Consider the following 27196-nt stretch of genomic DNA (forward strand, 5'->3'; position numbering starts at 1 on the left):
AGGAAACCAGGTATGAAGGTTGCCAAATGTATCTTCCATTTATCATTCCAGCTAACAGGGGCTAAATTATTTCTGAGTGGCAGTTTTAAAAGGGAGGGCAGAAAAGCAACATGCACCGATGCGTGCAAACACGTACCTCATGCTGCAGAGGTGTCTCTGAGGAGTGGCTGGTTTGGTAAGCCAAAGTATAGTCCCTCCTGCAGGAGAAGTACAGTGTGTTACTCATGCTGGAATTCTGGTCATGTCGTTGGAGCTAAAGTACTTGGAAGCATACTCAGATGGGAACAGGCTCTGTGCTAGTGGTGAAGGTGGACCTTTTTTACAGAAGCTGGAAATGAAGGGAATATTTTGGTCCAAACAGAGTACTCTCACCTGGGGCCCCAGCGACGTCTCAGTCCTGGGTAACATGCACCATGCTTTTTGGCAAAGAAAAGAGACTTACATAAATATAAGTTTTCGTACCAAATACCCCTGAATTTAGTGAGAAGAAAGGAGAGCTTCATCTTTTGCTTTGCTGTTTTCATGCCATTTCAAAGAGGGGTAGCTATTGCTTTAGACTGTGATAAAGAATGGGGCTGTGCAAATCTAACCAGCTCAGGATGTGGCCCGTCATACCCACTCTGTGAAGGTGTTTACAATACTGTTCTGAAAGGAGTTGTAAGTAGACGAAGCTGCTGGTGAATGGAAAACAACGTGCTTGAGTCATTTATACCAGACTGTTTTATAATATGATATTTCTCAGGTGCTGACTCACATTTACTTGTCTAACCGTTGCCATTATTATTATATAGTAATTATAATTTACCCGTACAAATTAGTTGGGTAAGATGAAGGATTAAATGACATATAAAAAGCATACTGACCGGAACTAAATAGAAAATTCCAAGGAGGAACCCTTAAAATAAAGCGATGGTATAATACTTAATTGTATAATATAAACTGTAATTTCCCCAAAGACATTGTATTAATCTTACGGTGGTTAGCCATTACATTTGGTCCATTTATAATCACTTTGAGCTACTTAAATACAAATTTAAAACGGGATCAAACTTTTTTCTCACTAATAATGCCTAGTGCTTTCCCCATAGCTTATTCATCTTCAAAGCTCTTCACCAACATTAGCTAATTATTCTTTTTTCTAATTAGTAGAAATTGACTATGGTCAAAAGGGCCATTCAGCCAATTAGCACAGTTCTACCTCCAAATCTCAGTGCTTCTGACCCAGAGCTTTCAAGTGGCTGATGAAGATATCACAAAGCAGTTGGGCTGAGCCCATATTAAAGGCAGCCAACTGGAGAAAAAGGAAGAAAGGAAGGAAAAAAAAAACCCAAACCAAAACCCAAACCCACCTCAGGGGAAGTGTATCAAATCTTCTCATTCACAGCTTTCCCCAGGGGCAGCAGCATGGAGAATGGAGGGTGGATACTGGGCTGCTCCTGCCCTGCACGCAGCTGCGTGAGGCACGGGGCGGTGAGGCAGGTGGTGGGTTACCCTCGCCCCAGTTCGAAGGCTTAAAGGTGTGGGGGGGTTGTGGTGGTCACCTGTTCACTGGATACTTCTGCTCTCGTGGCGTGCTGGGTGCGGCAAGGGTGATTTTGGTGTTATTAGAGTGGTGGTCCTGCTGCTGCAAGCCAACAGCTAGCTCTGCATCACCAGTGGCTTTGCTCTGGGGTGTGTATTTCGGTTTTTAATTGTAGGGTGGCAGAGGTAATACGCAGCAAAATGGATTTAGGAAGTGATTTGGTTTTGATCTTTTTAAAGTCGTGTTTACATTCAAACTGTCTTCTCAAAAGAGTGTTTCTTCAGAGTCTTGCGTGTTGCCCTGCTGCTTGCCAAAAGTCGCATGGCTCACTTTTTGAGGATTCATACGCACCTGTAACTCAGCAGCTGTAACGTATAGGTAGCAGAAAAATCTCTGGAAAGATGAACAAGCTCACCGTCCCTTTGGGTTCTGAATTTCTTTACTTGTTCTTCTAAAAAGGCAGCAAAGTGACAAATCCTCACCAAGCAGCAGCTCGCGTTGGCTATTCGAGAACAGCTGCGTATGTGAGACTTGTTTATGTTTCAGAAACTGTGAACGTTTTAACCCTGAACACCAGTGTGTGCTCCAGGAGATTAATATCTGCATTACATGGACTTGCTGAGAATAAATTAACTCTTGATGACACGATTACTGTCTTAGCAGTGTTCACTGCATACAATTGCATGGTGTCTAAGATATTAATGTGTTTTTCTGAAGAATTTAGGAAACGATTTATTTATATGACTGTGCTTCATTCCATATCACACCAGGACATCAATTAGCTAGTATCGCCTGTAAAAGAAATGTAAATCATGTGTCTCATTGGTTACGAGGATAATACTGGGCCAATAATTCACAAAGAATAATTCATTCCATGAATTGCGCCTCATTCTGTGCTCATGAATTGTTCACAAACAGACACAACTTTCTCAAGTTTTCATTTTTCAAATGATTATAATGGATTCTTCTTGGTTACAGTTTACTCATGGAGGTTTTGAATATTCAGGACTTAAAGTTTGGAGTGATTTTTTTTTGGTCACACAGTACAATGTATTTCTTGACTGAGTCAGTGCAATTGTTAGAATCAGTTGATATTGTGAAAACTTGTGAGACGTGATGCAAATATCCTTTACAAATTTTTGTGAAATACGGTGCTTGGAAAAAAAAATATTCATCTTAGACTGGCCAGAAATAAATTAAAAAAAAAAAAAAAAAAAAAAAGTGAACCTTCAGAATGGTGAAAACCAGAGTAAGCTTTAAAAAGGAGTTATGCGGAGATTTTGAGGAAAATATTCTGGGACATAATATATGCAAATAAAAACACTCCCACCATCACTGCAATTTCTAAAATTAAGGAGCAAATAATGATTGCCTTAAGAAGACAATTAACTCCAACCACTTTTAAAAGAAAAACAATTTTAAAAAAATTAACAAGAAATGTGTGGATTTTAGTTCCTATTTGTTTTAAATTTTCTGCAGAATCTCCGGCTTTAAAAAAAAAAAAAGGCTTGAAAGGTTTGACATTTGCGTTATTAGAAGGAGTTGTGCTTATATTGGCAGCATGAGACAAGGAGGTAAAGATGAATTTTCTAGTAAGTGGTGCTTTCTGAACAACTTGGAGATGATTTAAGAATTTTCCTGAATATCCTGGCTGCGTATAAGCAAAAGAGAAAATACATATGATAAAAAATTAGGTATGATTTTGATTTTCAGCACACAGCCTAAAATAATCTTCCTGACTCAAATTTATCTTTTTTGCTTGTAGATGCTGGCACAAATTAGAGACAATTTTAACCCTGCCAATTTTTGAACCTACCCTCAGTACAGCACATGCCTTGGAAGTAAGGTACCTGGTTTTCCGTGATACTGCATGTGTGTTGAATATTGGATGGAAGGGCTGAACCTAGATTTTCTTCCTATTTCTGAAAATAGATAAGACAGAAAATTTGCAAGTGTTTCATGTTTTTGGTGTTTGATTCACACAGATACCCAAACCCTTTCTTCTCTGAACAGCCTACCGAGAGTCTGAAATCCATCGTCTTCTCTCATATTGCCAGGCATGCCTTTCCCATGCTAATACGTTAAGAAACTTTTATTGCACTGAAGAGCATATAAAGTTCACTGCTTTGCCGTGACCTTTTCTCCTTTAAATTGTTTCATCATTGTGACCAATATGGACCAAAGAGAAGATGTAAAAATGTTAGGGACGTTTATTTCCAAAGAAGGTTAAGCAACTTTTGCTATGCCCTTTTTACATTCTTCCAGACCTTCTAAAAAGAGACCGTAACATGACAGCGATGGCCTCCTTAATTACATTTTGTTGTCAGAGGAAGCATGCTTTAAAAGAACAGTAACCCAACACTCCTATAGTTGAGGATTTCAATAATCTCAACCAGGTTCACAACATTTGGAAAACCCCAAACCTTCTGTCAACTGATTGAAGCGAATTTTACGCATTCAAGAAATACAGTCATCTGGCACAGGTTTCTGTGTTACAGGGCTCGGGCAAAAGGATCTAGTTTCAGTTTGCCAGAGTTTCATGAGCAGTTGGACACATTTCACAATGGCAATGGCTGATCAAAAAACCAAAAGCTAAAGAGCAATATGGTCCTGCTGTGCTTGTTTTCAGTAATGTTCATCTCCATAATAAATGTAAATCAGGTCCTGACTATTGCCAGTCTAGTACTGACATCTTAATAACAGCTGAAGATTAAAAAAACCCCATAGATATTGGTGGAACTCAGGGTGGGTAACGCTTTACCTCCTTTCTGGCTCTTTTTGGTTGCCCACTGAACCTGGTTGCTTTGTTTCTGTCACAGCTACCGACAGAAAATTGCTCCTGTGTGCCTCCATTTTATACTTAAATTCTGTCATTGAGCAGAGACTGCCAGGGGAGAAAAAAAATCAGACTTTGAGTGGACTGCCACAGAGATACAGAATATATGGACTTAAAGCCCAACAGCGGTGGGCAAAAGGGAATGCATTGAATTTGGCAGGAGAATACAGTGGGTGGGAAATCCCAAATGGGGACACGTGCATTTAGTTGAAATTAAAAAGGCTGCAGATCTGCATTTTCAAAAAAAAAAAAAAGAAGGGGCCGTATCTGACTGCCTCCCTCTGGGAGGGCACATCCCGTGTGTCCCAGCTGCTGTTGCTGTGAAACAAACGTGCTTACAGTCTATACCAAATTTAAGGTCCTAGGAGCAAAACTTCTAGGCTCCTACTCAGGACTGATGAACAATCAGAAATAAACTCGGTTCCAGAGCAGTCTTCTTAGGTTGCACCGGATTGAATCCTGCATTTTGGGAAGAGCTTGCAGAGCTGGTGTAAATGTTCATGTAGTCATACAATACAGGTCAACAATGCTTATACTTCAGGCATCTATCATTGACTCTGATTGGCATGATTCTAGATGTTCCCTGTGACCTGAAGCAGAACAGTCTGTTGGCATGGTGTGAGGAGTAAACCTATAGCATCTGAGAAGAGCCTTACAAATGAAGCAGGCTAGATCCTATACCCTGTGCAGCTGTCCCCATGGCTTTCAGGTACTGCTAAGGAGCACAAAGTATGCATCCGTAGTGACTCCTGAGACAGCCACTCTTAAGAATTGCACAGAAAATGTCCAAATCTGAGTGGATTTATCCAAAAGGAAGGATGACAAGAGCCTTGTGGAGGTATTTATGCAGGAAAAACACAGGGAACGTTGCTACATTTGACTGTAGTACCATGCTGGGCAAAAGTGCCAGGTAGGATGAGGTGTAACCATTGCTCCCAGAGGATCTCTATTTTTCTGGCCATGGTGAGAAGGCAGAGAAGAAGGGAGAGGGTGTTGGTATCATCCTCTGATAAGTTGACAGCCATCTTCATAAAAAATGAACTAAAAAAAAAAAAAAAAAGTCTGAGGGAAGAAACAGAGAGGTACTGAGATAAAGAGGCTGTTTTGCTGACATAGTATGTGCTCCGCGCCTGGGAGAGTGAAGGAGGGCTTGTTGTGGTACGGTGATATGTAGGAGCCTCTGGGAGGAGGATGGCTCAGCAGTGTGGTGGAGCAGGACATGCCACACACAAGAGCATTTCTGATGAATTCAGCCTCAGGCTTGCCTCCGTGGCCAGCACGATGGTGCCCTGTGGAGCACTGCACAGCAGTAGGTTATCAGGGCAGCTTCACGGCTTGGGAGCCGGGTCATTCCAGCTGGCTTTGAGGGACCACAAACTCTTGCTGCGTCACAGCAAGAGAGCCTTTAGCTGGCTTTGTTTTCCCTCTGCGAGATGTGGACCCTAGATAGCCACCTAGGCTTTTCCTCCCGGCGGGCTGCCCCGTCTGAGGCTATTTGTTTAGGGCCTGTGGTGCCGGGGCTGACTCAGTAAATCTGGGGTGGGAGAAACAGCTGTGCCTCCCTGAGCTCTGCTCCAGTCGGGGTGACTCAGGCTGAGAATCTGGCCTTGCCCGTCACCGCAACGTGCTGTGCCTTCAGCATCTGCCTCTTACTACTGACTTCTCCACATTCCTGCCTATGTAATTTGTTTCTGCCATGTGGCCCAAGTGCAAATTTTTACTGGGTAACACGGAGGAAGGTGTCCCCCGTACAATTCTGAAACTCTTCGGTGATATCTGCGGTTCCCTTCAGAAGAGTCAAACCCTGTGCACCTCGCAAGCACAGATGACTGTATTTTGCACTTGAAAAATTTGATTAGGGGAGGGATTTCATCAAGAACCATACATTTGCATAACTTTGGATTTGCAGATGCCTAGATTTTAGCAGTGTAGAGAAGTGTTTGGGAGGAATGTTATATTGTAAGATAGTGGCTGCAAGTTCTCATTTTAGCTCTTTCTGGATTAAGTACTGGAGGGAACAGAAGCTAAAACAGATGAGTAAGTAAAATTTTGAGGCCTGACTGGTTGGGCAGGAGAGTCACATTCTTGGAGCGATAAATAACTTCTTCCAGATCATGATGTGCTAGCAGTGTTGGGGAAGCAATAACATGGGACTGGCCCAAGTTAATGATATATATTAAAGGAGATTATGCAGATATCAAGGACATGTTTAGTAAAGCATCTATTGTCTGCATCTGTCACCACAACATTCTGGCAAGTGTTGGGAAATATGGAAAGTGTGAAGTAGGAGGCGAAAAACTCAATCTGCATTTGTTGACTGCTTGTTGACAGCAACTGAGTAAGACATTTGCAGAATGCTTTAAAAGTTTTTTAATTAATTGTTGGGATTGTTTGTGCACCACCTATAAACCCCATTCTGATCATGCTTCTGGCTGCCAGAGCGGGGATGGCTGTTGCACAGAAAGGGTATGTTTGCGTGCATCTGCGAGCAAGTGTGCCTGTGAAGAGAAAGCAGATTAGTACTAGAGCCTGATCCTGAAACAATGTAGGCTATAGAATGATCTTCACCTAGGAGATATGATGATGGCAGGAGAGGAGCAGATGTCTCAGACCGAGGCCCCTGTGGTACCATGAGCTAGGCTGGAGATCTCTGTGCTGAAGAACACCTTGCCCCCACTGTGGATCCCTACCTGCAGCTCAGCCGGATCCCTGCCGAAGGGCTGGGGCAGAGGGGGTGTCTCCCTCCATCCGCAGGCTCGGGATAATGCCTTCAGTTCAGGTCTGATCCAAACTTTGCTAAAGTTTGTGGAAAGAAGCCAATCAGCCGTGAATCAAGGGCCTTAATGACTATTTATTTGTCTAGCATTTTGTATTGTAATTAAGCTGCCATTTTTTGAAACCAAATCTTTTCCCGCCCCCCAAATTGCCGTCAAACCTTCCAACAGGAGTGTGCTACAACATAATGTAAATTGGGACAAGGAGAGGGTGTGGAACCCTGCCAGCACAAACGCTCATTTTTACAAGCGTAATCCTGAATGGAGGATGGAGCAGTTCTGTACGTTCTGAGCGCTGTGCTGCTGCTTAGGTTAAATTCTGAGCTGTTTCAGTTGTCCTGTCGCTTTGTCGCTTGCTTGTAAATCAAACAGACTGTTTTGCTGTTGGCTTGTTGAGTGCTGGAACAAGCACAAACAAGAGCTTCTCTACTGCTTTTCAAACTGTATTTCAGTCCTGAAAAGGTGGCAGTTGTGTCATGATTTACAGCTCCTATTTGGTGTTTTTAATTGGGAATTTACACGACAATTTGTGGCTACATGATTATGTTAAGATTATCTTATAAAAGATCTAGGACGGTTGTTTGTGAAACCCTGGGGGCACATACCAACCTCCTTAGTTATCTAACCAACTGTTGTGCTCCTTGGTTAAAAGAGTGGGGCCTTCAGAAGTGGTTTGATCTTCCTCTGGAAGGTTAAAGGTCGAATGACTCATAAATGAAGAAAGAGTGATTTAATCTAAGGAACCTGTGCTGTTATTGTAAAACAATATTCACCGGTGATGGTACACTGCTGTATAAATGACAAACTGTGCAGCGATGGAAGTTGTTATTACATCACTGGAAACTTCACCTGCACTACATTTATGACTCCATAAACATAGGTTTATTTAACAGCTGCGGGAACACCTATGGCCATTTTGTGTCAAAGGTCAGGAGTCCTAAATTTCAGTTTGCCTGTTAGTTTTCATGGGCGAGGTTCATAAAATGTGATGACTAGCATTAAGTGATCAGAACATAACCAGAATATAACATTGGGGGAAAGGTGTGCGAACGCAACCATTTGTACTGTGCTGCGCTTCCTTGGAGCGCTTGGCAGGACTGTTGGTTTGCTGAGCGTTGCTCTGAAAACGGATTTATATCACTTGGTCACAATTCTGTCTCTCTTTCTATAGGAGTCTGTAATTGTATCTGCCACCAAAGTTAGACTTCAACAGGGGCTTGCCTTCTAGGATATTTTTAAAGGGGGGCAGTTAAGCCCAGCCTATTTCGGAACATGAGTTAAAGGTAGCCCTACCTACAGCAGCTGCTCCTCAGTTCCTTTGCCAAACTAGATGATTAAAAATATTAATATTTATTCTTGGAGTCACCGTGTTAAACAATGGGCCAACTGGCCGAGCAAACAGCGAGCTGTGTGTCGCCAAGTGCACAAAATGAATAAAAATTAAAGAGAAAGTAGTGTGTATTAATATAAATACTTTTCAAATGGGAGTGTGTTTTTATGTAAATGGTGTCTCCTTGCAGTAGGTCCTCCACAGGAGCGTGTGGCCGCTCAGTAAAGGATAAGAAATAACTGCTGAGTGAATAATTCCTTGTCATACTTTTGAAGCATTTGAAAAGCTAAACTTGAATCTCTGTTTGGAGATTAAATTGCATATGTGCCGTGGGAGAACAGGAATCTCCCTCTGGTTTGTGCAACATTGTTCTCAGCTCCTTTTCTGTGGCCTTGTCTAACTCATGCCACACATGAATATCTGAGCGCGCCTTTACATTCCCCACCCATGTTATTGCTTCAGGTGTTGTTGCTCGGTGAATGGTAGCAGATTTTTAACAAATTTGCAACAGCAATCTGGACTACTGAAAGGATTATGACTAAACCAATAAATTACTATTGTGTGCTTTCATCACACGACAGATTCCCATAACCCAGTCCAGTGTGGCTAAAGTATTTATGCTGATAAAGATTGCTGGGTTTACTTACATTTTAGAAACCCTATTGTTCCATTAGATTCATAAACAATTGTTAGTCAAAGATCAAACAGAGATAATTACTGTTTTTTTGCACTTTTGGAACACAGATGAGATGATTAGAAAAATCCAAAAAGATATGAAGCAATAACGAAGCTTCTCTTAAGCAACGTCAAACATATCTTTCTTGTTTAACAGCATTTCGTATCTCCATCAATAATCTCGCCAATGGTCATATAATTAACTATGCTAATAATGCTTCTTTTAGTCTTTTTATTACTATTATTGCTGTGAACCTGCTTACGAGCAATCCACTGTAATTAGTAATTAATCTGATGATTGTGTTGCCCTATGCAAACGTGAGATGGAGCATGTTGATTTAACCACGCCAGCCTCGGTCTCTGCTGCAGCTGCCGTCGCTGCCATGTGCGCCAGCCGTGCTCCTGCAGCCCTTGCTGCCTCGGCAGCTGCCTGGGCTGGGGGCTGCTGGCTTGGAGCTGTCCTCATGGGGACGGGAACGGGGGACAGAGTGGCCCACGTGACACCTTGTCAATCTTACCGGGCTGCTGTCAGCCCCTTTGCTTTGAGAACGCTCCCAGGTGCCAACGTTGTCTTGTGGCATGCACAGTAAAGAGGAACATACAAGGCTGATCGACTTGGGCAGCGAGTGCTCCCGCGAAACACATCGCTGAATATTTAATGTGGAAGTATTTCTACTCCAGTTGGGTGTTTCACATGGAAGCCATTTCTTTCTCACTTTCTAAACATTGCTTTTGATTCCCTTTTCTTTAAATCTCCAAATTATCCTCGTCTATTCACTCTTATTTACTCTGGCAATCCTGTAACGCTAGCATTTGCCAATATCCCATATCCCATTTTTTATTTTTTTTTACTTAGCTTAGAATAGGAAACAAATGTGATAGTATTTATTGGCAAGTGGTGACGCTCTTGTGGCTAGCGTTGTGCCAAGCACTAACGGAGAGGGAGATGTGAAGGGGATTGAGAATTCCCACTTGAAAGCAATCCCTTTTTTTTTTTTTGTTTTAATTACTGCTGGTGGCCCTTTACTGTTAGAGCTGCCACCACATTTTTTGCAGAGGGTACACAGTAATGGAAATGTAAATGTAAAATAACTTCCAAAGAGATATTGCAAGCCATGAATTAAGCAGCTGAACCTTGGAAATCCAGTCTTACCTTGGCTGCATCTTATTGTCATTCCATGTTGCAACAATGCCACAGCAGGTACTGATCTCCCGGTCTCAACCTGCATTGTAACTATTCTCTCTGTTTTACAGCACAGTTGAAGGTTTCTGAAATTTACTATTAGGAAGTGATGTGCTTGTGCGTCCCTGGCATAGTTTTTGTCCTTCTCTACACAGGAGTTAGATCAGGGCATTCAGCAAGCAGCTATGGAAGCTCCCAAGAGCCCAGTAGTCTGTGAGGTGGCTCAAAGCCATTATCATGCAGGAAAGTGATACTGACCCAGTGAGTGGAAAAATTAGCTTTTAATGTTTCATAATCATGTGTAAGTGTAAAAGCTGAAGGCACAAATCAGGAGGTTTAGGGGCGATAGTGTGATTCTGAGATAAAATTCTTACAAAAAGGGACAACTATTTTCCCATCCAACACTTGCAACATGGAGCCTAAACCTACCTAATCCCCGCTCCACGTAATCACCATAAAATACCTGTCAAAAGTCTGTCTACCTGTGTAAAGCTGGAGATATTTGACACTTTTTAAGTGTCCCTGAATTATCTGTCTTAGCAACATACACCTCTGCTGAGCTCTGCAAATACAGCAAAAGGTAGGGTTCTGGTGAAACCAGTATTTACACACTATCTCAGTGTTGGAAGTAATTAATCTTCAACTGTATGAGGCTCTTTGTGATGTAAAGCAAGTGCTGACACTTTTGTGTAAACATGAAGATTAGCATATTTACAAACTGGTAGATGTTACTTTGATCAGTGGCTGCTTGCACTGGAAAGGCTTGCTGGCATGGGGGTTTGCTCTTCATGTGACAAAGACGTCTAATCCTTTTACACTATTCTCAGATCCATATTTAGAATTCTGACTTGTGTTTTCTATATCCACTTGAGCTCACTGTTTGGTTTGTTTAGCAGTGTTCATCCACTCTTTATACTCACTAGTGACTCATTCCAGTTTGTTTTCCTTGCAAAGCAAGCAGTAAAATTCCAAAGTAGTAAATGACCTGGGTGAAAAACCCTTAAACTCCTTTCGATTTAATTACTAAAGCAAATTGGAACCACTTGCAGTCAGGCTTTTTGATGGCCGGTATAAAGATCTTCACTGTTTTCCTTCTTGCTTTTAAGTAAGTTAGTGTGAAAATTAGCCAGCCCAGCTCCAGCTTACTTCTAATGCTATTGCATCAAGGCTTTTGTTTCTGTGTACATTTAAACTGTCTGGAAGACTTTGAAAGAGGCATCCTAGATGCTTGTTTTTGTTCATTGTAATTTAATGGTAAACTGTAAACAATGCATAATTCATTTCAGTGCAAATTATAGCTTTACATACTCTAAACTGGTTAGTGACAGGGGATCGTGTGGTAACAAGATAATGGCCTGAGCAGGTTAGAACAGGCTGGGTCTTATCTTTTAAGAAGGATGAAATAATGTTATGACATTGTCAGCATATTGTCTAACATGCTAGGATGCTAGCAGCTCATTACTTATGTGCAACCCGTGTGCCTGAGTAAACGATTGCAGGATTGGCCTTTCTAAGTGTACATGTGTCGGCAAGACCGAACACGCCAGGAGACCGCAGAACAACAGGAGAGGTGCATGGCTGAGGTGGGCCCACACACGCTTGCGGGGAAAAGCTGAGACTGAGTCTCTTTGGTGGGTGGGGTACCACTGCTGTTCTCAGTGCTGGTGCCTTCAGCTGAACACTGAAAGCAAATTTGCTCAGCCTGCCCACGGCTGTTGGAGACGGGAGACACAAAGCTGCTTGGTCTTGGAAGCTTTCCTGGTTTCCTCTGGCAACCTGGAGCTTTGCCTCCACCCCCAGGCATACCTGTTAGCTTGTCAAAGATGAGGAAACTCCTTCTCACCAACCTACCATCTTCTGGAAGGTGTGAGGTGAAGCCCAGACTCTTTAGGCACTTGACCTGGCTCCCATCCACACACTAAAACCTCTGATCTGATTTTAGGGCTCTGAATCCGTTTCATTTGGCAACAGCTCCCAGTGATAAATGCACAATTTGGAGATGCAGCTGCCGCCCAGCTGTTTGCCCGTATGGCACAACTGGAAAGGCTACTCCAGCATTTTACCAGTGGTCTGAGCTAATGTGTTGGTCTGTAAAGTTGAGATGCTGAGAGCATCCCCTGCCACCCTGCAGCACGGAGGGGTACATGCTGCTAGAGGCGTGCAGCAGGCACCTGGTGGTGGCAACGTCTTCAGTGAGATTGACTACAGCCCTCGGTGGCTGTTGTCTGCCTTGCCCAGAGCTGCAGGCCCTCCGTGCGAAATTAAAAGCAAACCACATCTCAGCCACCTCTCTAGCGTCTTTCAAATGGATCAGAGTGATATATAATTTCATATCCTAAAGGACCGCACTAGCTTTCCAGCCAAGCAGGACATCTACGCTCACGAGATTGGCCTGGGGCTCTTTGGTAGCTTATTAGACGTTTTACTTTGTTAAGAAACAGCTGTGAATAACACATAAGAAAGGCACATAATGATGTCTTGTGTCCTACATCCATTTTTCCAGGGCCAGTGTCCCAGGTGCACACTGATGGCACGGTTAGCATTTTCCCCTTGAAATATTACAGCCTGGAGTCCGCAGTCACACAAATTTAGAGCAAGTTCAGTTGCATGGAGATAACCCCTTTGTATCTAATGTACGAACAATAAAGACAGATCTGTGTTTTGATTTCTTGTTAAGCAAAGTAAGCAGGTGAAGGGCTTGGGAAAGAAACTGATATACTTTCCTTGTGTTACTTGCAGAGCATCACATGTATGTTAGATCTATTACTGATTAAAACTCTTGTTAAACCAAGGATCAAAAAGAAAGCTCGACACCTCATTTAGCTCTTTTCATGACTGGATTAGCCTAAATAGAACAACTTGTCTATACGGGAACAGCACAGACACTTAATTTTAAAAATATTTTCCTATCTAGGCGGAGAAACTGTGAACAGAGTATATAAGCAAGGAGGAGGAAAGTGTTTTTTTTGATCGTGGTGATGAAAAATTATTGGGTGAAATCTTGATCCCAGCAAAGTCAACAGAAGTTTTCCCATGTTTTTTGCTGAACCCTACTGTATTTCCTATTGATATTTAAGGGAAAAAGAACCCCAACTTCTGCAGGTTATATTGTTACTTATTTAAAATGGAATAACTGGTTGCACATTTATTAACTAAAATAGTGTATTAACTGAAACCTTCCTAAGTATATATTAATCTCTGTGGTTTACTAAAAGCTTCTAATATATTTGGGTTGCTTTTAACTTAATGAATAGAGTAGAAGACAAGTAGGTAATATGCTAAACAAAATGGAATTTTGGTAGTTTTACTCTCAATGCCATTATTTGTGAATTCATTTTTTCCACGTTGTGAGCGTTCAGCACTTCTGCAACTTAAAAGCACAAGCAGATGGGAAACAATTTTCAGCCAATAGTGGAATATAAGCCTGGATCCTTCAGGAGGCTTTTCAGTCTGATTCCCTCCTGTTCCTCCCATGTGTTGCTGAGTAAGGGTCATGGAAAAGCCCACCTCCATGCTGGTGAGCCTGGGCTGTCTTGCAGGCCAGACCCAAATGTACATCAGCAAGACCACAGGTAAGCAAGGCAGGCTTGGACCCTGGGGACCATGGCGTGACTAGGGGCTGAGAGCAGGGAGGAAATTTCTACAAAGGCTGTAAAAAAGGGACTAGAGTGTCAGGGCTACAGTGAAGCTGGGCAGCTGCAATAGTCCTGGATCACAGGATTTGGGGCTGGCAAGCTGATTATTCAGCTCTGTAACACTCCGAGCCCAACCATGAACACCACATGAACTTTAATGCTTTTAATGTTGTCCATGGCTGTGCTGTAGTAGGCAGAACTGACCCCTTTATGCTCTCTCAGGTCTTCTTTTTTTCTGACAGTTTTATGGGCATAAATAGATAAAAATCTTCATTTTAGGAAAAGCATGTATTTAGGAATTTTAGGATACTAATTTCATGTTGCCCTAGAGCGTTTTCTGCAAATGTTAGCATGCACATACTATTTCTGGTGATTAAAGCAGAGTATTTTGACTTTAAAGTGGCATCTTCTGAATAAATCTGTCTCCAAATGATTTATGCATGCCATTAGGATTTAGTGCTGGTAGTTGTCCTGGGAAGCCTGATCTGGTCTTTCAAGAGTTGCCTTAGCTTTATCAGTCCATTTACATGTGGTCATATTTCAACCTCCAGGAGCTTTAAAATGTTTAGTACACAGAACACAAATTTAAGCCTGTGTTTGTTTTTATTGGTGGAACCTCTTTCCTTTCTTCAACATTCTCAAATGTTCCCTGGTTTAAGTAGAGTTATCTAAGGTAATCCACTCTTGCCCTTACCAGGGATATTCCACTTCGTTCATAAGCACATAACATAACTCTAGTCCCCAGTGATTTCATTGTGAAATTAAAACCCAGACACTCATCCAGATGTCTTAGAAGATAAGGGCAGGCCTAATCCGTGTGTCACAGAGGACTTGAGGAGCAGGAATTCACCTATACATCATCACGTTGTTATTAGCCTGGACCATGGCAAGCCCAACACAAACATTTTCCACAGGGCTTGCATTCAGGCTTGGCAGTGTTAAGAAAATACCCTCCAGCAATGTGTTATTTTAGGCTGAAACAAAAGTAGACATGAATGGCAAGAGGAACAGAGAAGTATTGTTTTTATTTTCAATGCGAACCCATAACTTGTGTTAAATGAAAATCTAACCAACTAAGATGTAAATACCATTGTGTTCAAATGAGCTATCAAATATCAACACATTTATTTTGTGATGGAGTACTGATGCTTGTCTTAGGCACTGTGGGAAGGGCAATTTAGATAGTAGAAGCCAAAAGCTTTATCTGATTAAAACTGATATGATGATTGATTTTGACGGAGAGAAATCACTTCCATTGCAAAAAAGAAGGCAACAAAAACATAGTGCGTTTGTCATTAATATGAATGGTGGCACTGAAATTAGAGACAAAACGTGGGCCTCTGAAAGAGGCAAATTTTGCCTATTTTTTGCAGTTCTGCCACAGAAGTTGCCCCCAAAGCTGCCATAAGTATTTTATACAACCCATGGAAAACCCTCAGGGTGAGGACTAGAACACACCTCTCCGGGAGGTGAGCTAGCCTGCACAGCTGCCCATTTCTGCCTGTTCCTGCCTTCGCTTGTTGCCTCTCCATCTTGCCCTGGGAGCACTCCCAAAAGCGCGTAGAGAGATGTTACAGGATAACGACGAGGCTGAGTTTGTGATTAAAGCATTAAACTGGGAGTTAGCTGGTTTGGATTCAGCTCCTGCCTGTGCCACAGCTGTTCCGAGTGGCCATGGCATGCTCTGTTTTTGACGAAATTCATCCCGGTGCCGAGAGCCAGCTAGAGGCTGGGATGCCATCTGATGCTGGGAGACAAACAAGGCTTACCCACTGGTTGAACATTATACAAGTATGTTTAGAAAACTCGGACGGCATGTAAGCTTTGTGGTGTCCTTCAGCAGAGGGCCGAACCTCTTGTTTATAGTCAGTGCCTCAGTGCTCCCTCCTGCCAAGCAGGAAAACTGCAAGGTTAATCACATTAACATTTGTGAAATAGTGCTGTAATGTAATGTAAAAGAAGTGTATGTCTATTAGAAGGAAAGCCTACAGCTTTCAAACGAGCTGCCCAGAATTTATGCACTACTGGATAGTCTGAGTCTCACAAGCAAGGGAAAGTGCCCTGGGAAGATCTTCAGAAACAAATAATAAGCTTTATTAATAAAATCCGAGGGTTAGGTTTCTTCCTTTTGTTGTTTTGGTGGTGTTTGGTTGTTGGTTGTGGTTTTTTTTTTTTTTTTTTTTTTTTTTTTTTTTGTTTTGTTTTTGTTTTTTTTTTTTTTTAATGTGAATATCAACCTTAAATTTGTGCAAAGGCATCTAAGAAAATCAAGACTAGAAAAAAGGGATCCAGAAAAATGGCAGGGCAGAGAAACACTTTCTAAAATGGAATGTAGGTTTGTGTTTTTTTTTTTTGTTTGTTTTGTTTTGGGAAGCAATCCACGTTACCCTAACAGAAAGCAGAGACACATTTCAGCTGGGGTCTCTTTGTGCACAATGTAATGGCAAAGCAGTTCAAGACCAGTTCATCTGTGTGAAAATATGACCCTGTATGAGTCTGGAGGTCAACGAAACCACTGTTGATCTGCTCAGGGCATGCTGGTCACTGCTTTAGGGTCACTTTGATTTATGTGCTTGGATTTTCCACTTCCAGAAGAATAAAATATGGGTGACTGTCTCTTAGTTGACTCTCACATGTTGTTGTAGGCATGCATTTTTCTCAGAAATATGCACTGTATGAAAAAGTCGGATAAATTTAATGCAAGGATATGAAGCGACACTTTTATGGAAGATGAATGTATTCTCAGTCATAATTAGAAAAAAAACCCTGAAAACCATGGCTTTTGTCTGGTTTCTTTTAAGCGATATACGAGCTTACCATCTCACTCTGGTACTTAAATGTCTCCTTATTGTGGTTTGAGTGTTTAACAGTTTTCATGGATTTACTTTTAAGATGCTCATGTGAAGGATGGAATTAATGGTAACACCATTTAATGGGTGAGATAGTTGAGGCAGAGGCAGACTCAGCTAAAACAAATCTGTAGCAAACCAGAAAGTTAACAATTATTGGCTGCTCTAACTCTTCCTATCCAGCTTCAAAAGTAAAATGATTGGAAACATTAAATTTGCCTTCATAGTGCAAAGATTACAACTGCTTCTCTGCTGACATGGCTTGGGAGCATTGCCACAGGTGACCACAACTTCACAGAGTATTTGAGGCATGATCTTTAATACCTCTTGAAGTCTGGCAGGGACTTCCAGGCCTTCATGGTGGCTCTGTGGTCACCAGCTCTGGAACGCCTTCCTGAGCATCTCACTGTCAGGAATTGGTACCAAAGAACTTCTTCCTGCTGTGCAGCTCAGCATGGCGAGAGGGGGGAGACCCAGAGCTCTGCCGAAGGCAGCAGGAGGCACAGCACACCCTGCCTCTGGGGCAAGGGAGAGGGGACAAAATGTTGTCTCAGCTGGCACCAAAAAAATGTATTCCCTGGATCCCTTCACATCAATAATTTCAGTGCAATTAATACAGGGGGCGTCTGACTCAATATATCTGGATATTTTTTTCTCCTGGTTTTCTGCTGGACTGCAAACCTCAGCGCTTCTAGCTTCAGTGTCACTTGTCATTCCATCGGTGAAAACAGTCTTCCCTATAATAACTGCTATTCTAAGTACTTCTATCAACTGCTATTGTAAGTGCTTCTATCTAACTCCTTAAATTGTCCTATCGGACTCTTTAACCCCTTTAAACTTTGGAAAAAAACTTTTAATGAAGGTCCCTGCCACCTGTTTTGCATGTGACTGCTGAGAGTGGGCAGTTAGGACCACATACCTACAAGGCCGTATAGCTTGAAGCCCAAGAACCACTGCTTGCCCAGTGTATCAGAAAGTGCATTCTTATTAACGCTGACAAAATTTTACCTTGTTCTTTTCTCTAGCCCTATGATTAAGTGCATTTAAAATATACCTATGCCTTGACTTGTTTTGTCTCATATGTGTTAGTTCAGCTAATTTTGTGGCTACAAGTGAGAATACGTGTTGTTTACACAGGATGGAAAATCAGGGTAAGTACTGCAGAAGTGTAACATCTTTCTTTGTTATTAATACCTTACTTCAGACGAGCTATTTAGTCAAGGTCGTATCTGTCAAAGTGTTCAGAAGGCATGAGTGAGTGATTGAGAAAATGTGAAAAGTCAGATACTTTGTTCAGATTCATGCACACCAATTTCACTGGCACTTTCATTATTCAGCCTACCTATCAGTCTAGGAACAGAACTGGAACATGTGTGGACACCCCCCCCCCCCCCATCTATGGCTGTGCTCTAACTTGGCTGTTGTACTTCTTGCCCCATTTGTTAGGGAGTTTTACAAAACCCCAAAACACTGGCTTTCGTACAGTCTGTGGACAAAGCATGGGGCTGGAGAGGCTGCAATTATGAAATGTTCAACATGCTTCTCAGTACTTGTTCCTTAGAATAACTGCTTCACAAGCCTTCTCCTTCAAGACATCCTTAAGGCTGTTTAATACCCTCTTAGTTGACATTTCTGTCAGCACTCAGCACTGTGAAGAGTTGCTGAACTAAACCATATTAGCAGGTCTTTACAATTATTTGTAAATGTTGGGATACTCAGAAGATTATTGCACTGGTACATTGCCTTTGGTGCCTGAGGGGAGCACAAATTATATCTTATCTGCAGGAATAGCACTGAGGAGCCAGACCGTCTTATGAGATGCTGTGGTGCTCAACCCACTTCCAATCCCATCACTGGGATTGTCAGGGTACAATTTGTATCAGTGAGCAGAATGGACATATCCTCTAACATTAGAGCTTCGCATGAATCTAATGCATGGGAAATGGATTTTTTTTTTTCTTAAATGGATAAAAATATCTTCTCATCGGAAACCTTAAACTGATGACATTTCAGAATTCCATTTGGAGAGATGGAAAAACAGATGATCTGTGTTTTTTAAAACTCTTTCTGATAGCTGGTGCCTCTTGCCTATACAGTTTGTTGAAGTATTACTGACACAAAGCATTTCAAACTTTTGACTATATAACTGACTCCAGTAAGGTTTGTCTATAGCTGTCGGTATCTCACTAAGGAGAATTACTGTTTTCTGAAACTTATTAACTGGGATTGTCAGGACTGGAACGTGGAAGTTAGGTTCCTTAAATTTCAAGGAAGTGGTCCAGTTTTCAAAAGCACTGAACAACCTCTGAGTGCCGTGGAAATTGTCTAGGGCTTAAAGCTCTGGGAAAAGGTCAGGCTGGTTGTTTTGTAACCTAAATTTAAGCTTCTACGTACTAAAAATGCCAAGGAAGAAATATCCCATATCATAAGCCAGTTCCTTAAAAAAAGACACACTTTTGACAACTGCTTAATTGAAAGCAAAGCTTATTTTCAATACAATAGGAATGTATTTATGTTTGCTGTTTTGCCATCTGCGTAATTTCCAACTTAAAAGGATGTCAGTTATTGCATAATTCTACTGGCCAGTGAGCCATTTACACCAGCTCCTGAAGTAGGAAATAAAATTAAAAAAAATATTATTCTTTATAGCTATATATCTATTTATCTATTGTCTATCTGCTGCTGGGAGCTGCTGAGAGACCTGCTGGCGTACCTTATGGATCTGGCGTCAGGAAAGGCTGCCTGTCATAGAATGCTCTCAGCTCTTCTGTGCCAGGGCACTGCAACAGGAGGCTGCGGGGGGTTTCCACCTGACCATAACGTGAGTAACTAATACTGCACGTTTTGCCCGTGGTGGAGGCTGAAAATTAAGGGCATTATCTCACCAAAGAGCCTCACCCATAGAGGCTTCACTCAAGACTGCAGCTCCTAACTCATTCCAGGCTGAGCGTGAAGGCTTCCTACCCATAACGGGAGTGAAACCCTGCCTTGCTTCTGCTTGGGGTTCTGCTGTGGCGTTTGGCGACGGCGGATTTCATCGCTGGATGGTGTACCCTGACATGTGCATGGGAGAGCGTGAGCTGAGCTGGGGCACTGAAACCATGAGAAGGGCAGCAACCTGGAGGATATCATGTGTGGTGGAGGAAGGAGGCACCTGGGGGGGAGCGGAGACAGACAGAAACACTTCTCCATGCAAACACTGCCTAAAAAAGGGGTCGCTAGAGTAGCAAGAGTGTTTAATGTGTGAGTTTGGATTTTGTCTCTGTATTTCCTTATGTTTGTGTTTGTTTATTTGCGCTTTAACATGAGAAACATGGTGGAGGACGATGGTTTGTTCTCAGTTAAGGTAATTACTGTTATTGTGCAGAATCAGAGTATAATTCAAATTGGAAGCCTTGGGAGATTCTGACTATTTTGGAGCAGAAAGGGATGTCAGAGCAGGTTGCTCAGGGCTTGATGCAGCAGGGCCATGGAAACCTCCACACGTGGGGGCTTCACAGCCTGTTGGGGACCCCGTGCCCTGCCTGGATGGCCCTGGGGGAAACATTTCTTCTAGTGGCAGCCCTGGGAATGAGAGACGAGTCCTGACTGGGCATGGTGCTAATGCTGTCATCTCCCCCTGCTCGGCTGATGCAGTTACTGCCACAAGGTGAGTCCTGATTGTATGGCCATAATCCTCAGAAAGAGTGTGTGCCTTTCATTTTTCTTTTCTTTTTCATTAAATTGTTAATAAAGGCATCCAGATATCAGAATGAAATTTATGTTGGGGAGAGGTCCACTTGAGGTATCTTTTTATATATATATATATATATTTATGGTATATAATATAATATATATACCATATATATATATATATATATAATAAATAAAATTAGGTACATTTCCAAAATCACAGTAGCACAAGTTAACTTTCCATTTTCATGCCTTCTGCTCCGATTTCCCAGTGCACTTGCTTCTGTGCTATGTTGCAACGGCTGCATTTAGACATCACCAAACCCTTTTTTTGGACAAGAAATGGAATAACACTGGCATCTTGACTGACATTTCCTCTCTCAATAAAAAACAGGTCTGCTGTTTGAAGGGGTTTGAGTAAACTACTACAGGCCAATAATAGCTACTGTGATTTCGTAACTGGGGAAAATTTCACTCATTGCAGCACTACGACCCCTGTGAAACCAACAATGCTGCATCAGTGTAGAAAAAAAGTTTGTCTTGGTGATTTTCAAATGTCCAACACATGCCTCTGTGAAGGCTGGCGGCTGACTTGGCTAGCTTTCTGAAGTAAGTTTTTGTTTCTTTCTGGTTTTCTTTGGGAAAGAAACTGTAATAAACAGTTGTTGGTTCCTAAAACTTATTCAGAGGAAATATATAGACTGATGTACATTTTAAAAAAATAGCATTTTTGTTTTTAAATGAAAGGCAGAGAGAGCAAGGCTGCTAATCTTAATGTTCTGGCTGCTCTGCTGATTTTATTGCACAAGTTAGAGGTGTGTTTCTTTTCTCTTTGTGGTGCTGGTTGTGTCGGTAAGGAAACCAACACGCAATTCACCCCAGGTGAATTTATAAATGGAGCGTGTTTATTCAGAAATGCCCTCCTTCCAAGCAGAATCTACTTGCCTGGCCTATATTTACCCATAAAAAACTTGCCCAAATTTTCAGAACCAGAAGGAGAAGCGTCACCCCGAGGCCAGGACCGCAAAGTGCCCGCTGCCCTGGGACTGCGTGCTGGCGACGTGATTGAGCGAGCTGGCCCAGGGCTGGCACTTGATCCTCTTGGGATCATTTCTTGCCAGGTCTACTGGGTACCACCAGCCACGGTGGCATGGCTTTTGCAGCTGGTTTAGTTTTGCCTTGCAGAATCGTCGTCCTTGCCTGTTCAAGCTCTCTGTACTTGATGTTCTCCACAAACTCTCTAGTCGCATGAGAAGCTTAGGTATTACTAAAAGTTTTTAGGCCTTTGTAGGGGTAGAAGAAAGCTTCTGAACATGAATTTCAAATGCATGCTTCACCACAAATAAAATGAACCTTTACATCATTGAACTTTAGCATCTCCTGGTTTTCTAGGGCATCATTTCTGTCTTGTGGCTATTTGAGGTTGGCAGCACTGCTGCTGACTCTTTGTGCACTTAGGCTGCATTTATGTTGCTTGGTCTGACATATTCCTGGGAGACTTATTTCCGCTTGCTGTGCATTTAGCTACAGCCTGGGCAAAGCAAGGGAGTCTATCTTTCAGTTCATGTTTTTTCTTTCCCCTTCCTTTAGCCTCAATCTTTCTGTCTTTCAGGGTACTAATTTGACTATTGTTCTGAAAAACACATTCTCTGCTAAATGTAATTATTGGTGATAAGTCGTAGAAATCACTGGATAAGCATGTACAATTTTACACTGGAGGTACTGGAGAGGTATTTTGACAGTAGCAGGTAAAGTACTAGAAGGAAAATTAGAACATCCATTAATTTTGAATCTGCATGGCATTTTGTGGATGTTTTTGCACATACTTCCCCCCTCCCCAAGTTTTCCTCTGGTGTCACTCATATGTTGCCTCCTCTTGAAACCAAGAGAAATTTAAAGCTTTCCATGAATTTTAAAAACAAAAAGGTTTTTATTTCTATTGCGAAAGAACTTGGTTAGAGCTTTTATTGAAAATAACAGGCAACTGAGGCTGACATCTGAAGGCCAGTGCTGTCAGATCCTAGTAGATGGTCATCAGTTTTGGCAGAGGACACAATTTTACCAACTTCTACTTAAACTTTTTGTTTCTGACTAATACAAAGATATGGACTAATTTCCAAATCTTGGGAAAAGACTCTGAAGTCTTGTAAATTATATTTTACATGTTTTCTAAACGAGAAAAGACAAGAACTCTTTTCTCTGAGCAGGTAAATGTGTGACCATAGTATCAGTAGAAGGATTCTTGAAGTGTTTTGCTTCACATGCATAGAAGTCCCTTAAGTATACGGCACCGAAGAACCACACCTGAGAAGATCTAAGGTAATTTTGTTGTTTGTGCTATGCTGGAATTTTTTTTGTTTCACAAATGTTTGTCTAATAGGGCATGGTTGAAATGACCCTCTTAGAATCTACCGTTAAAACTTGAAATGACAGAAGCCTGAATCATGCAAGCAAAAGGGCATTACCTTGGATTTATGTGCTTGAGTCTCTTGGCACAGGCGGAACACCCAGAAAATAGAGTTTTAATCAGTAGAAATGCTCCCAAATTCTACAGGTGTGCTGCTGTAGATCACAGTCTGAACATGTCTCCCCTCTTCCCTACCCAACGGTAGGCTCATATTGGAACATGCCCAGTGCTTTAATGAATTACAAACCTGTAAAATATTTCTTTCCCTCTGCCTGTGGTAACTGCTCTTTAACCTGGCAGTGATGCCAGGTACAAACAGGCGCTTGAGGCTGACCCACGGGGAAACACACTGTGCTTGGGGACAGGGGCAGTGCCATGGAGCTGGTCCCCTATACCTCGGCCATGTACCTGGAGGTGGTGCCAAAGGATGGAGGGATCCCCCACAGCTGTGCTCAACGCCAAGCATATGTGCAGGAGCTTCTTGCCAGAGCAGGTGGGCAAGAATAACCTCAGCTGGGAGCGGGGGAGAAGGCTTGGGGCAGGGTCGGGCAGGGAAAGGCATTCCTGGCGTTTCTGCTCCCGTGCTGCGCGGGGAGAGCGGTGCCAAACAACACATGCGCCGTTGGCATCTCCGATTACTTCTGCTTCTGTAAGTCAGGAGCCATTCCACTGCAGCCAATGGCACCTCATTAATGTTGAACTGATGTGAATAAAAGGCGACTGGGACATATATGTTTCCATACCTTCAAACCACTGGGTCTGATTCTACTTTTTCTCACACCAGTTTGATATTGGTACAGCTCCTCTGGCTTCCATGACATGAATCGGTATTTAACCTGGGTCAGCAAGATCTTAATCAGCTTCATTTACTTCAAAAATGTGTGCCTGGAGCTGTTGAGAAAGGATGGGTCTGTAAAAGAACTGAAGAGGGGAGGTAAGAATAGGAAAGGGATGAAGAAACAGCTCAAGGATGGAGCTTTATATTTCTTGTCCTTGTTTGCCTACAGTTTGTTGCTTTTGACAGTGACAAATGGGAGAGATGAAAGAAGGGAATGTCTCGAGTTAGTGGTTGTCTTCAGGCCGAGCAAAGCCCTGGGGTAGAAGCATGTTAGTTCTCCCTCCTTCCCTCATTTCAGCTGTTCTGTGTGTTGGGAAAAAAGAAAAAAAAAAAAAAAAGGCCCTTCTTTTTTTTCCAATATAAAATAGGAAAGAACTACAAGGAAATGGAGCAGATTATTTTTGCCAGTTTGCCTTAGGGTTTCCCAGAATTTTTGCTACTGTACATTTATTTAAAGTAACCCTATCTGTTTAAATACACGTTGATCTCTGGCTGTTCTGAGATCAGAATCAGCCCCGCAGAATGCCTTTTGCTTGCAGTCATTTTTGTATTGTCAGTTCTTCCTCCTTGCCCCCCGCCACGCTGACCTCCACAGTATCAGGTGACAGTAGGATAAACTGCAACATATGTGGTCCCGGGCAGAAAGCAGGTTATGATCCGAAGCAATACAGGAATCGGGATCTGTTGTCGATCTCCGCAAGGATGACGGAGCAACCTGTTTCCAAATGAAGGTAGATGTTAAGATAAATTCTTTGACGACTATTGTATTTTTCTTGGCGTTAACCAGACGCTATTATTGTTTTGTGGCTTTGTCACCACCAATTATGAACTAAAATAACATCATGTGCAGCAAAGTGTCGCGATCCAAATCTCCTATGCCTCTTCACAGCGACATTGTGAATAAATGAAATCAACTCCAATGATTCAGTAATGCATGTTTAATAAGATTTCGCAAAGTTATGTCAGGCACTTAGAGACGATGTTTGGAAATAAAGGCTCATTCCCTCGGTGTCCAACCCAGATGAACTGCCTCCTTAATTTTGCTGAAACAATACGTGCAGCTAAGGGTTTGCTAGAGCTCTGGAAAGTTTTTTGTTGTGTGCACTATTTAAATACTCTGTGCAATTGTCATCATTACATACCTGAAATGAAAACAGATCTTTTATAGTGAAACTTAGGACATTATGCAATAAACTGAAATTTATTGTTTAATCCTCCAACCAAGCTATTGCACAGCAAATGGAATTAATTAAGATTTTTTGTTGTCTGTCTCAATTTCACAATAAACATATTTTTATTTGAGCAATGTGTGTATATCATGAAAGCATTTCAAGAAAAAATAAATTATTCAAATGGAGCAGCTTTGTTGTAAATCATACTGCAATTTTTCCCTTAAATGTAATTTATATCAGTATCATTTGTTAGAACTGGTAAAATACTGAAAGCCTTTTAAAAAGGTAAAATGATTTACTTTATTGTCTAGACTATATGTAAGCCATTGCTAATTAATACTGCCCTTTCTGATGGCTTTGCAACAGGCATAACTCAAACAAACCAATTATAAATGATTTTTCAATGTAAACTTTTAACAGCATAGCCTAAGGGCTTGCTCAACATAAAAGTACAATTTAGAAAACATAAGTTTTAACTAAGGTCAGGATATATCAGGCGATGATGGATGTACATGTAAAAACATCTAACTGCAGAATGACAACGTTTTCTTCAAGACTAAGCAAAATGTTGGTGGCAGTGATAAGTAATGAACTAGCCAGAAGGTTTGGGTTTGAGGTCTGGCTTGCTGTTTTTTTTTTTTTTTTTTTTTTTTTTTTGTTTGTTTGTTTTTGTTTTGTGTGTGTGTGTGTGTGCGCACGCGCGTTTTGGTTTTCTTGAGAGTTTTGCAAATCAGAGTTCCACAGATGCTGCAAACAGTATGGGCTGAGTTTTAGACCTATTTTCTACAGCAGGCCCATGAGGAAGTCAGGCTTTTCCACGTCATCTGCTGTCTGGGGTCTCAGGTAGAAATCAGCCCCCTTTCTTTTCCCAGCTGCTAGAGCAGAGCCCCTGTGCCATGGGACTGCACCGCATGTCCTCCGCCGCCAGCACATGGTGCAGCACTGGCTGCTGTTGGTGACACAGCTCATCTGGCTTTAAGTTTCCAGCTACTGAATGGAAAACGTCGTGGCTCTGCAATGCAAAGCACTGATCTAGTATATCCTAATGTCACAGGTTTAAGCTTGATCACCATTATGGAGGGGTAAAGTCTGGGGAGAAGATCTCTGTTTGATGAGGTGGTGCTTGACTTCTCCACACTGTCTTCAAAACTATTCATCCTTATTGTCTGTCTTTCAACAGCCTGAGTGAAGCTGGCACAAGCTCGTATCATGTGCTGTATCTAATTTGGTAGAAGCAGTCACATGCCCGTAGTGTGATCTGTATCAGATTTGTACGGCTGAGTCATCTGGTATCAATTCTCATGGAGCGAAGGCTCCATAGCTGCAGACCCTCACGTGTTCCCGGAGCTCCCGCTCCCGTCTTGTAACTCATTTATCATGGTTCTGCCATAGCTCTGCTCCTCCGCCATCTCCCCAGCTCACTCAGTGCCTCTTCTGTAGCTTGGGAGTGTCTTTTCCCAGCCGCGCAAGCCACCTCATCCTGGACTCGGCAGTCCAGCAAGTCACCCAGGTTTTGTAAATGATTCCTGAACCTCTCACTTTGCTGCAGAGAGCATAAGAAATCAGAGGTTGCCAATACATCCTTCCTTCTCCTTTGAGAAGTCCATAGCTTCGCCTTCCCTCACATGTGGTGTCTCCAAAGTCTCTTGCAAAGAGGCAGGAGAAAATTGTTCTTTATCAAGCTACTTCATTCTTTTCTCAGCTGAAAACCTTTGTCCTGGTCATCAACACACCACCTGCTGTGACAGTGCCTGGCTCTGCCACCTGCAAGACGTAAGGAGAAGACAGCCAAAGGCATAACCACGGTTCCACAAAACATGGGTGGAAACTGTGCATTGGAGCCGGGTCACCAGGTTATCAGCCAACCTCTGACTGAAGGTCTGTCATGTTGTTGAAGTAAAAACCAATTTTTTCCAGGCAGGTAAAGGCTAATTCATTTTTTTTTAAACAAAACCACTGCCGCCTTCTATATTTATTAGAATTCCAACCTTATTGACCAAATGGTGGATGTGGACAGTTGTTGGTGAAACCCAATGGATGCTCAGAAAAACAAAAAGTTACAGCTTAGTTGAATTAGAAACATTTATAACTTCTGCTGTCATAGTTATTTGTTCTCCCTGCTTGTGAGTGAAGTCGTTCCACTGATGCGGTCTCCCCGTTTTTTTTCTTGTCATCTATAATTACGCTGAAGGGATTAATAATCATACATTTTACCCAGTGTCTCGGCTTGCTGACAGGGCATTGTTTAATGAGAACACAATCAGTGTCCTGGCTCTTTGGGAGAGCCAAGGCAGTGCTCGCAG

This window comes from Falco naumanni, chromosome 15 (genome assembly GCF_017639655.2).
Source record: "Falco naumanni isolate bFalNau1 chromosome 15, bFalNau1.pat, whole genome shotgun sequence".
NCBI lineage: Eukaryota > Metazoa > Chordata > Aves > Falconiformes > Falconidae > Falco > Falco naumanni.